This window comes from Strix aluco, chromosome 29 (genome assembly GCF_031877795.1).
Source record: "Strix aluco isolate bStrAlu1 chromosome 29, bStrAlu1.hap1, whole genome shotgun sequence".
Lineage (NCBI taxonomy): Eukaryota > Metazoa > Chordata > Aves > Strigiformes > Strigidae > Strix > Strix aluco.
This window is the reverse complement of record NC_133959.1, coordinates 5,946,612-5,958,794: the sequence shown is the minus strand read 5'-3', so window position 1 is coordinate 5,958,794 and position 12,183 is coordinate 5,946,612.

Below are 12,183 nucleotides of genomic sequence, written 5' to 3'. Positions count from 1 at the left end.
AGGGAAGTTCTTCCAATGGTAAGAAGTTTTTCAAAGGAAAGGCAGTTTGGGACTCTCCTAGAACCTTTGTGCTCTGCAAACACAAATTTAACTCTCATTATTTCTTTGATGCTGGGTATTATATCAACTACAAAACTGTAGTTAGGCCTGAAAGATTTTAAGTTTTTTATCACAAGCTGACATGAACATCTATATGATGCTACACACCAGACACTGCTGCCTTCAATATTCCAGAACATTTCTGAACAGGTTATAGCTCACACCACATCCTCCTCTTCATTCTCAGCATCTCTTCTCTGTGAGCAGTTCTCAGAAACCAACTGCTTCTAAATTTCTATTCGTGTAACAGTTTCTAGGCTCAACAAACTACGAAGAAGAGTTGCAGACCAACTTCAGATGCAGAGCTGATCTCATCGACAGACCAGACTTGTCTTGGCTCCGAGTGAGGAGCAAATACTGGCACCCTGCTGTAAATACTCTGCTATAAAAGTGGACATTAGAAAAGAACTCCAGTAAAGACAACTCTGAATAACCACACAATAATCTCTTAGAAGTACTGTGTCCAAAGATGACTGAACACTTGGAGTAAAACCTTTTTAGAGACATTGGCTTGAATAGTCAAAACCAAGTTCAGTTGTGGAATAATTTTCAGGAATATTTCAAGAAATAAATTTGAAATTTCATTCTGCTCTGCTTAGGTTTTCAGGTTTTTTGGAAGTGATAGCTATTTCCCTGTTAACCAAAACATCACTTCAACATGAGTTTAGAGAAAAATGTTACAGAAAATGGTTTTTTAAACCGTTTGTCTTCTCATCATAGATTACACTTTTAGGAGAGGGACATTTGGCAAAGCCAAGCAACACACGTATGTTCAGATCACACCTGGTTATCCCAAGAGTTCGTTCACTGCAGTGAGCTGACTTAAAGCATATATTTCTATCACAATTTTTCTTTCAGAAATGTTTCTGAAAGATCTTTTACTTGCTGGACACACTTCTAGAACATAAGCAAGCTCTGTCACGTTCATAACCCTACAAACCTATCCCACCTTCTGATGGCTCCCCGGATATGTGCTGCACATGCACCCGCCCCTGTGCAAGAGACATCACAGAACTCACATTGAAGCTGGTTTTGAATCCTGTGGGGCTCCTGTTTCCTTGGTTTCCTGTCTTCTGAACAACGTCTTTCTTTTTGTGCTTTTGTCATTCTAAGTGCTCCTGGTAAGTCTGCAATCAAACAGGGCAACATATTCATTTCCCTCTCAATGACGGTACTGTTTTCCTACTAAAACACTAAATGTCCTCTGAAAATAAATGGAAAATTTCCTGAAACACTCAGATTAAAAACAAAAACACTCCCTTTGGAGTCACATTCAAACCTGCAACGTATAAAAAGCTTGCAAGCACTAACAGTTTGATGAATTTCTCCTTTACTGCCTTGCACTATTGTAATAAGCACTCACACACAACCTCTTCATTTTAGGCTCCTTACACATCAGTCCAGTCTTGGCTGCAAGACTATGGCCAAACGTACCTACGTGATCAGCTTTTTGTTGACTGCAGAGCATACCTAATGCAGCTGGTTTAGATACAGGTGACAATATTGTAGGCATACGCACTGGCTTAGATGCATGTCACCTCACAAAATATGAAGAACCAAGGTCCCTTTTGGCCCAACCTCTTTGTCATTTAAGTTGTCAGTAAGGCACTGACTAAGAATTGTAACTAATGTTGACAGAAGTTCAAAGAGGCCAGGCAGTTACAGGCGTATCACATGCTTTCTTCTGAAAAAACCTGTAGGAGTTTTAGATGTGGTAACCTCTTGGTTGGTAAGTATACTCTTGTAAGACATCGCTCTCTGTAAACATCACTTTAAGTAACAGATCTCTCCTTCCTTCCACCATAAAAAGCAAGCTGTCATTCAGGCAGCAAAGTAACATCGCTAAGGGGGAAAATCCCCCTTCAAGCTTTGTTTCTCACAGTGGAATTCACAGGTACGTGGGTTCCACACACTCCTCCATGGGGACAGCTGGCCCCCACATCCCAGGCATTAACAGACGTACCAATAACCAGCTGCAGGAGAGAAGGCACCCCAGAAGATGTGTTCAAACTTTCATATAAATTAAATTAGGAAAGAGATTGTTTAGCACATCCATAAAAATTGATTCTTAAAACAGAAGGAGGTTATCTAAATCATAAGAATTCAGGTAAAGAAATACAAAACTAAGTAAATGAAAAGTTTGAAATAGCACATATTCATTCCAGTAGTCAGAGAAAATCGCATTTATCATCAAAATATTTACATTTTATCTGGAGAAGAAAGCTTTTCTCATTACTAAAATAAATATCAGAAGAAAAAAAAAAGGGTTGACAAAATGTGAGTCATTTTTTAGCACTTCTTCCTTCCTCAACAAGACAAAGTTATCCAGCAATTTTAGTTATAAATATACTGCTCACCATCTTATGCTTTTCAATATATACACATGTCCAGGAGCTCAAGGAACATATTTTTAGAGTCTCTCAAAGCATGTGCTTAGCCCCCCCCCCCAATCAATGATGGAGTCAGCTAATTACATAATCTACACCATCCATTAAAAAGGTGAAATACTAATTCTGTAACAGTTTCATTTCAGATTTCTCGAATTCAGTGCTACAGAAATATCACTCTTTCTAGCATAATTTCAAGAATTAATGAAGAATATTTATAATCCACAGTTCATATCATCATATTCTCTCAACAAACAGATATGGAAAAATATTGCTTATGTATTCAAGTTACTTCAAATTCCGTTTGGAGACCTGATTATGAAGTATAGTGTTATGTCTTCTGGTTACAAAGACACAAAGAAGTGAAAATAATTTCCTGCATTTCTTACTTCCAGAGTTTCAGAACATGCATTAAATACAACCTATTTATGAGAACTGAATGCCTGATATGAAACAGATATTTGAGCAAGAAGGTACCATTCACAATAGTCATTTCACTATCCTCTTTCTCTTAGTAGAGGGAGAGGCTTCTCCAGAAAGAGATTCTGAGCAGGAAGCTCATCTCCTTCCCTGACTACAGGAAGTAGTGGCATTAGGGTTTTTTAAGTGCCTTATTTGAGAACCAACTACCTGTACCGCAAGAACTTTAAAATAAACCATGTACATACACAAGACGTGGATGCAGGATTCCAGCAGCACTGGCTCGGTGGGCAGTACAAACCCCTGGCAGCATGCTGCAGCTGAGCAGGCAGGCGCTGGATGGTGGTACCGCCTGCTCTTTAGTGGCTCGCAGATGTTTGTTGTTCAGAACTGTAATTATCCTGTACACAGAATTTCAACAGAAAAACAAAAATATTAATAAAACAGACTGTAGTAAAAAGGAGTTGGTTTTAATTGACTGACACGGCAGACAGCAGACGATTCACAGATTTAATTTCTTGATGTCTGCCTCAATAGTGGGTAACGAGACTGTTTCTAGAAAAAATACCTAATGACATTTTTGTGGTATTGGCAGGGAATGACTTGGGAGCAGGCTAATTGTGCTTAGTCTAGGAGAGCTCAGCTGGAGGTGCAGGGGAAACAGCAGCAATCATTGACAGTAACTCTGGACATGAAGGCAGTTTTAATTCATTCCCACAAGAGGTCCATTCCAATTCCAAATGCTGCTCATTTTGACTCACCCCAAAATTCGGGTATATTGCAAATTTCTAAAGCAAGATACAAGACTTCATGAAAAAATACAAAATCCAGTGTTCTTGCTAGTATGACAGATACTGATTCAAAATAGATACTCTTATAATGGAGAGAAAAAAGAAAAAAAGAGTAAGATTTGTTTCTTCTAAGGCCAACTGTATGAGTTTCACTAAGGCCAAATGCCGGGTGCTGCCTTTGGGCCACCAGAACCCCCAGCATGGCTACAGACCTAGGGAGGAGTGGCTGAAGAGCTGCCAGTCAGAGAGGGACCTGGGGGGGGATGATAATGAGCCAGCAGTGTGCCCAGGTGGCCAAGAAGGCCAATGGCATCCTGACCTGTATCAGAAATAGCGTGGCCAGCAGGGACAGGGAAGGGATCTGACCCCTGTGCTCGGCACTGGTGAGGCCGCCCCTCGATGAGTGGGTTCAGTTTTGGGCCCCTCACTCCAAAAAGGCCATTGAATGACTCGAGCGTGTCCAGAGAAGGGCAACAGAGCTGGTGCAGGGTCTGGAGCACAGGTCTGATGGGGAGCGGCTGAGGGAACTGGGGGGGTTTAGTGTGGAGAAGAGGAGGCTGAGGGGAGACCTCATGGCCCTCTGCAACTCCCTGAAAGGAGGGTGCAGAGAGGGGGGAGGAGTCTCTTGAGCCAAGGAACCAGCGCCAGGACAAGAGGGAATGGCCTCAAGCTGCGCCAGGGCAGGGTCAGACTGGCTCTTAGGAAGGATTTCTTTGCAGAAGGGGTTGTTGGGCGTTGGAATGGGCTGCCCAGGGCAGGGGGGGAGTCCCCATCCCTGGAGGGGTTGAAGAGTCGGGTTGACCCAGCGCTGAGGGATCTGGTGGAGTTGGGAACGGTCAGGGTGAGGTTCATGGTGGGGCTGGAGGAGCTTCAAGGGCTTTTCCAACCGAGATGATTCTGTGATTCTGTGATATTTTGACTCTCCAGAAACACCTAGATCTGGAACACTGTTAAATAAGAAACATATCTTACCATTCAAAAGAAGCAGATAACATGCTAAAGTCTAGAAGCATTTTGCTGAAATTCACTAGAAAGTCAAAGCTGATTCCTTCATGGCAATTCCCAGAGATACTTATGAAGGACTGAAACACATTGTATTAGGGAAAAAACTACATCTCTCAAGAAATGGGGCTCTTTGATCAGCACAACATGCAACAACTTCTTTAGTCATTCAGTTATCCTGACAGCTGCCTAGGGCCTGCAGGCTTCGCACCAGTGGCAGATCAAACCAAATGCCCTGGCACTCTGAATGGCCTGTTGGCCACCAGCCAGAGGACATACAAGTCATCAAGAAAATCTGTCTGTTCTCAGTGATCTGAGAGCAATAGGCATCTCTGAAAGGTAACTCATCCTGGCTGTTGCTTTCTGTTGCCTACAGAGGGAGTCTAGACCAGCTTACACAGAAGGCAGAGACAACTTCAGCAAAATGAAGCTCACACAGAGAAGAAAATCATGCAATAGTGATAAAGCAACTGTGTGAAGTCTATCAAAAAGATACGATCTGGCAATAAGCACATCCAGGTCTATCCAGCGCCGTATCCTCTCTCCAGTGGCGCCTATAAGCAAACGCTGAGGGAAGAGGCAGCACAGAATACTCCCTTGCAAGTCCCTCTGCTTCAGTTGTCAGCCCCAAGGATATCCCAGGCCTGACACAATTTGTCCTGTGGTAACACTCAAAACATCTCTCAAGTACTTGCTCAGGCTCCTTTTTTCTCCCCTTTCTCTTTCTGCAGCCACAGCATCCTTGAGCAAGACTCCCACTGACCTGCTGCCTATTGCAGGAATTGTCCCTCCTCTGGTTTGCTCTGAAGCCAGCTCCTCAGTAGCTTCACTTGCAAACCTCAGCTCGTGCAGTGCTGGAGGAGACAGTGAGCAGTCAGCTCCTATCCAGCTGCTTCATGCCACTTCAGATACTGTAAACATATAGTATCTGCTTTAAATCATCTCTTCCACGCTGAAGAGTCCCAGCCCACTCAGTCACTCTTGCTATGGAAGCCAGGCTCTGCTTTTGATCATTTCTGCCACCAGCCTCAGGCCCTTCCCGAGTCCTGCCGCATCCTCTCCAAGACAAGAACAGAGAACTGCTGCCATCAGTATCCCAAGCACAAGAAAACCACTCTCATTATACAATACAGCAGCATGTTTTCTGTCCTCTATTTTGGTTCTTAATGTCTAAGATTTGATAAGCTTCTGCTCAGCACTATCATCACAACAACCCCCAGCAGCGCTACAGGCTTGGGGAGGAGTGGCTGGAGAGCTGCCAGTCAGAGAGGGACCTGGGGGTGTTGATTGACAGCCGGCTGAACATCAGCCAGCAGTGTGCCCAGGTGGCCAAGAAGGCCAATGGCATCCTGACCTGTATCAGAAATAGCGTGGCCAGCAGGGACAGGGAAGGGATCTGACCCCTGTGCTCGGCACTGGTGAGGCCGCCCCTCGATGAGTGGGTTCAGTTTTGGGCCCCTCACTCCAAAAAGGCCATTGAATGACTCGAGCGTGTCCAGAGAAGGGCAACAGAGCTGGTGCAGGGTCTGGAGCACAGGTCTGATGGGGAGCGGCTGAGGGAACTGGGGGGGTTTAGTGTGGAGAAGAGGAGGCTGAGGGGAGACCTCATGGCCCTCTGCAACTCCCTGAAAGGAGGGTGCAGAGAGGGGGGAGGAGTCTCTTGAGCCAAGGAACCAGCGGCAGGCCAAGAGGGAATGGCCTCAAGCTGCGCCAGGGCAGGGTCAGACTGGCTCTTAGGAAGGATTTCTTTGCAGAAGGGGCTGTTGGGCGTTGGAATGGGCTGCCCAGGGCAGGGGGGGAGTCCCCATCCCTGGAGGGGTTCAAGAGGCAGGTTGACCCAGCGCTGAGGGATCTGGTGGAGTTGGGAACGGTCAGGGTGAGGTTCATGGTTGGACGGGAGGAGCTTCAAGGTCCTTTCTAACCAGATGATTCTGTGATTCTGTGATCATAAAATCCAAAATTTTGCTCTTGAGTAGCAATAGCCATCATAGCTCCTTATATTGTGGAAAACCTAGGACAGTTTTCCCCTCAACTTTTGTACATTAACTATTCAGTCATGCATAAAGTCTTCCTATAATTCCTCATGTTCACTGCTCATGTTTTTTTTTTTTCACACAAGGAATATACTGACCCACATTTCACTCTGCAAAGTTTAAAAACACACTATGTAACTTCTGCCACACTATATTGCCAGGATAATCTGCTATAATCTGGCAGAAAAACATCTCCTCACACAAGAGAAGAATTTCAACATACAACCAACCAGAAAAACCCGAAATCTCTTCATCTCCAACCCATTCGTTTCAAATTTCACTGCAGTTCTAACCAACATTAATGTGTAGAGCCGATTGTGCGCTGGATCCCAGTACCTCCTACAGCCAGGAAATTAAGATTCAATTATTATCATACTTATTACAGAACTATGATACAGGTATTCTGAGAAAAAAAGAAATACAATTCTGTTTTCCTAACGGTCCATGAAACTGCAGAGTCTTCAGCATCAGGAGGGATTTCTCCCTGTATGAACCATGCAGTCTATTCCAAGAGCTAATCTGTTGGCCCCCATAATTCTCACCCTCATCTACACTACAGCAGGCATATCCAGCATTTCAAACAACTGAAAGCTGTAACATTTCTAGCTTAAAAAGCTTACTGACTATTTTGGTTGGGAGTAAGAATAAAAAAAGGCAGTTATGTTTAAGTCATGAGGTCTACAGACTTGCTATCACTGGTATTAAACATGGACCAGCAGAAGAGTTGCCCCTGTGGGCAAGGAGGGCTTATAAATGAAACTTGTTTATTATGGGAGGTGGATAACAGTCCTGTTCTCTGTCCTCTGCAGAACAGCTCGTCACTTCTGTTACCATGGAGCGTCTAGCAAGGATTATCAGTATCTTCTGCTCAAGCACGAGTGTGTCTACATTTGACTCGAGCTCAACAGCTCACAGGATTCCTTCCTCCTTCAAACATCCTATTCTGCACTTGGCAGTAATTTGATACTTGCCCCTACAACTACATCCTTTAGGTTAGGACAAATGCCTAAACTGTATTTTCCTTTCATTTTACTTGTTGTAACTCCACCTTGTCATCTTCATGACAAAAGAGGAACTAGGACATAAATAAGTGTATCAAATGTTAATGACAGAGTGGGTTGGAGATGTTACTGCACAGTTTGCTTTGATGGTCAGTCTAGGAAGCTTTCTACACTCCCAAAGCTTCACAAGTTGACATTTTTTCTTCAAGATGCCAAATCTACTCCTCTATCAAAGCAACCAATCTGCACTGGTGCAGATAAGCCTCACTTTTTCAGTAGGAAAATAAAACACTGATGTATCCATATAGACTAAAAGGGGCTGATGAATCTATTCATCCTTGATGCCAAAGCAGATATATACCTATAAAAATAAATAATCAGAAAGCTCCCATAAGCTCCATTGTCTGCCAAAGTGTTCTCAGTACATAGATTAAAAAAATAAATCAAAGCAACTCCCTAGTTAAGCAAACTTCCAACCAGCCTACTAGTTCAAAGCCACAAATCTGAACAAAATATCTGTTGGGTTTTTTTCCTCCCTCCTCGGAAAGCATTAGCAATGTGTGTCTACAATAAATCACATGAGATGTAAAGACAATGACTCACTTCATTATCTTTAAAGCATGAGTACAGACTACTCCACTGAGACAGAAGTCCCTAGGAAATGCTGATATCAGCTGCACTTTGCTCTCTGGTAGCAGTCTCAGCAAGCAAGGAACAATAAAACAATTCTGACAAACTACCACAGAAACAGTACCGCAGAGATTATCTGATTTTAGTCTGAATTTCTGTGTTATACACGCTCATTTTGCAGTCACACAAAAGCTCCCTTTAAGGAGCAAGTCTGCAAATTCAACATAAAGTCTCAAAATTAAATACAGTACAGAGTCAAGGAACAGACATGCCAGCAAAACAAGTTCCGACAGCCAGAGAAAAGTAACCTCTTGGGATGTAGTAACCATTTCTGTTGATAAATCACGGTGGTTAGTTCAATATTTTCCAAAACTGACACTTCTACTATGAGCAATAAAACCTGCCAAATCTTCATAATCTGATACTGTGTCAAAACAGCAAATGCAGTCCTCACGACAAGCTACATCCCTCTTTTCCTGATGCAGCCCAAGTCCTTATGGTGGACAGGTCTGTTTTATCTGCTCTATCAGTCAGACTAATAGCCACGGGTGACTGGAACCAATTTCTCCTCAAACGATCAAAAAATCTTGACTCTAATCCAGGGAAATAAACATAGTTGATGAAAGCTCAGAAACTTAACCATAACTCTGTATGCACACATGCCAAGTAGCCACTGCTTGAGATTCTGTGATCTGTCAGGTGTCCCAGAGAACTACTTGCCTTAGCCTAGACCAAAAACTTGGATTTATTAACCCTGATGCACTGCCTACTACTTCCAGAGTTACCTGAGGAGGAATATTCAGCAGTAAAATTTAAGTTCCATTAAACCGTTGCGTGGCAGAGAAAGCTCCAGAATTGGGTTTTCTTTTCATTATCCCATCACCCAAAATCCACGTTTGAATGCCTAAATGAACCGTGTAGTCACGAAGGAAACTGAAGGTAGTGACAGCTGAGTCTTTTCAGTTAACTGTTAGACACACAGATCATAAAGAATCTTAATAATTGCTGTCTTGACTGTGCAATTAGCATAAGCAAATATCATCAGTACAGGCTGCCAATGAAAACCTCCTCAGGTATTAATCCATACCCTCTTCCTGAAAGTCTGGTGTTAGGACAGGTTGGGGAGTAATTCCTAGTGCTGACAGGCATGAGCACAGCCCTGCGCCAACTGTCTGACACGGCCCAGAGGCCTGACAGCCCGCACTGGAGGAGATGCCCACGTGGGAGTTGGCACTACAGCTTGCTCCACCGATGGACTAGACTGTAGCTGGCTGAGTGCTTTCAGAAAAAGAAACGGGTAACAAAAGTTTTATTTAACAGACGCAGCTTCCATGCATAGAATTTACTCATACCACATTTTAATATCGCCCTGCAGGCCAGTCATCTTACGAAGACCGACTAATGCAGTTCAAGTCCATGATATAGAATTAAGGCCACAAGTGATTAGATGTGGGACTAAGATAAAGTCACACAAACAAGCCAGAAAATGCCAATCAATAAATAGCTGTTGGTTTCCTAGTAATTAGGGATTAATGTTACTTTAAATTGTTAAAGGGCTTCTGCCCAGTGTGACAAGCCCAGCGCTGTTCTCTTACTTAGGACGCTCTAAGTTAACAATTAAACACTAAATTTTTGTAGGTGTTCTTTCGATCACAAAAAAAGCTGCTCTTTTGTCTATGCGGACAAAACAGCAGGAGCTCAGGTCCCACGAGTTACCACAGCCAATGCCGATATCTTCTGAAAGAAAATACAACCCTTCAATTTCTACCTTGCAAGTTTTATTGCAGACCTGATTTAGAAAGCAAATAAATTATCTTTTCACATTAGCTTACAACCCTATTTCTGCATTCAGAAGTTTTAGTTTGCTGTTAGATTTCAATTAAAGCATGAGCCCTACAAGGCAGATAAGCTGGTTTATTGCAGTGGGGAAGCTTATGCCATAGAGATCCAAAACTGAAGGGAGAAAAAATTATTAAGGTTCATTAGTTGTAAGAGCTAACAGAACAAGTTCCCTAAAATGCATAAGGAAAACTGATTTAAGGATTTGCTCTAAAAGCCTTTATCAGATCATACACTTTCTCTCCATACCAAGGAAGGTAGAAAACTATTCGAGCATCCCTCCTCTCTTGCTATACCTCCATTGCTTGTGCATATATTATTCCAAAGCCACGGTCCGCCTCAACATGCAAATAATAGAGCTTTTATTTTTAAAAAGTGAAAATTTACAAGGATTTTTTTAATAGTTTATAATGCCACTTGTTTCCACACTTAGTTTAACTGCACAGGTGAAGTTACGGTAACAAAGTTACTTTTTCCAACTTCAGAAACTATTAAAATGGAAAGTCACTGGCAACAGCTTACATTTAAACTGAAATATTTTAAAATTCAATACTAGTATTACTTTGATAATTACAAGCATTAGTTTCCATTTCACTGAGAAGAGCCTTGAAGACAGAAACAAGAATCATCACGCCTTGTAAAGAGACTTCAAAAAGATACTGAAGGAGCATCACATCATAAGTCTTAAAAACCTATCAGCTTCCCATCCTCACCAGAAGCAGAATTTTGTCATTCAAAAAGAAAACTGAATCTGCATCAGGGCTGTGCCATAAGTTTATTATCAGATTTAGCTCTTCAAATAAACCAAGACTTTGAAGTGTGGGCATCTTCTAGAGAGAAGGTGAACACTTTAAAAAATATAAAGTAATGCGTAGGTGAACATCTTGTAATTTATCAAAGATAAATTCTTTAGTCACGTTGGCTTTTTTTTTTTTTTTTTTAAACACAGTACTGTTCTTAAAAGATGTTTTAGAGTATTATCTTAGAGGCAGTTAACTAGCAAACATAAAAAGCACTGAGTGCACAAGCTTAACCTATAAAGAAGGGAAAGAAATATTCTTTATTGCTACCAGGTAGATCCTAAAGCCTGAAGCATCATGATTTCACAGGAGAGAGAGTTATTTAGAAGCTTACTGCTCACCCCGTTCAAACTCTATCGAATCTTTTCCCAACTGTATCGTACAGGCAGAAGAAACACCTACATCTACTGCTGAACTTTGACAAAAACACGAGAGGTCACGCTAGAATGCAGCAGACCATAGTTACAGGACAACTAATGACCAAGTCATGTAAGACAGCTTAAAAGTACACGTGCTACAGCAAACTCAGCAGGGTCAGGAGAGGGAGGATAGGAAGAGACCTTCCGATATCGACACCAGGATGCAATGATATCATTTGAAGGCCATGCTTGATATGCCTGAGGCCATTCTGAATGGGTTTTGGTCATACCTGACCGAGTGCTCACACGTGACCATGATGGCTGATACGCCTGAACTTAAACTGGGTATGAATCTTCCCCAGGACAGTTTTGTCTCCGGTACTTTTTGACATTTCTAAGCTGTTCAGGGGAGGGATTTTTGAAAGACAGGGCTTGGGTTGTTGTTACTATGCTGATGACATGTATCTCCTGACAGTGCAAGTTACTTGGGACTAGATGACTAGAACTTCTGAAGTTAAAGCCTTTAAAAGGCACAAATACTGTGGATCTGTGTGAGTAGACATTCCACCTATTCATAAGTGTTCCGCATGTAAAGATATAGAAAGTGTAATGCTGAAAACAGGAGAAAACCCAAATCAACTCTCAGACATACCGCTGGAGAGCCACCATCAGTCCCTGCAGGCAGCTCGCACCGCATTGTGTAATGTGTTAAACGAAAGGACTGTCTGAAGCACTTACCTTGAAAATGCAAAACTCTACACATTTGGGGATAAAACCAGATCAAGACTACATGTTCCTTCACTATTTGCTGCAAACGGGTAT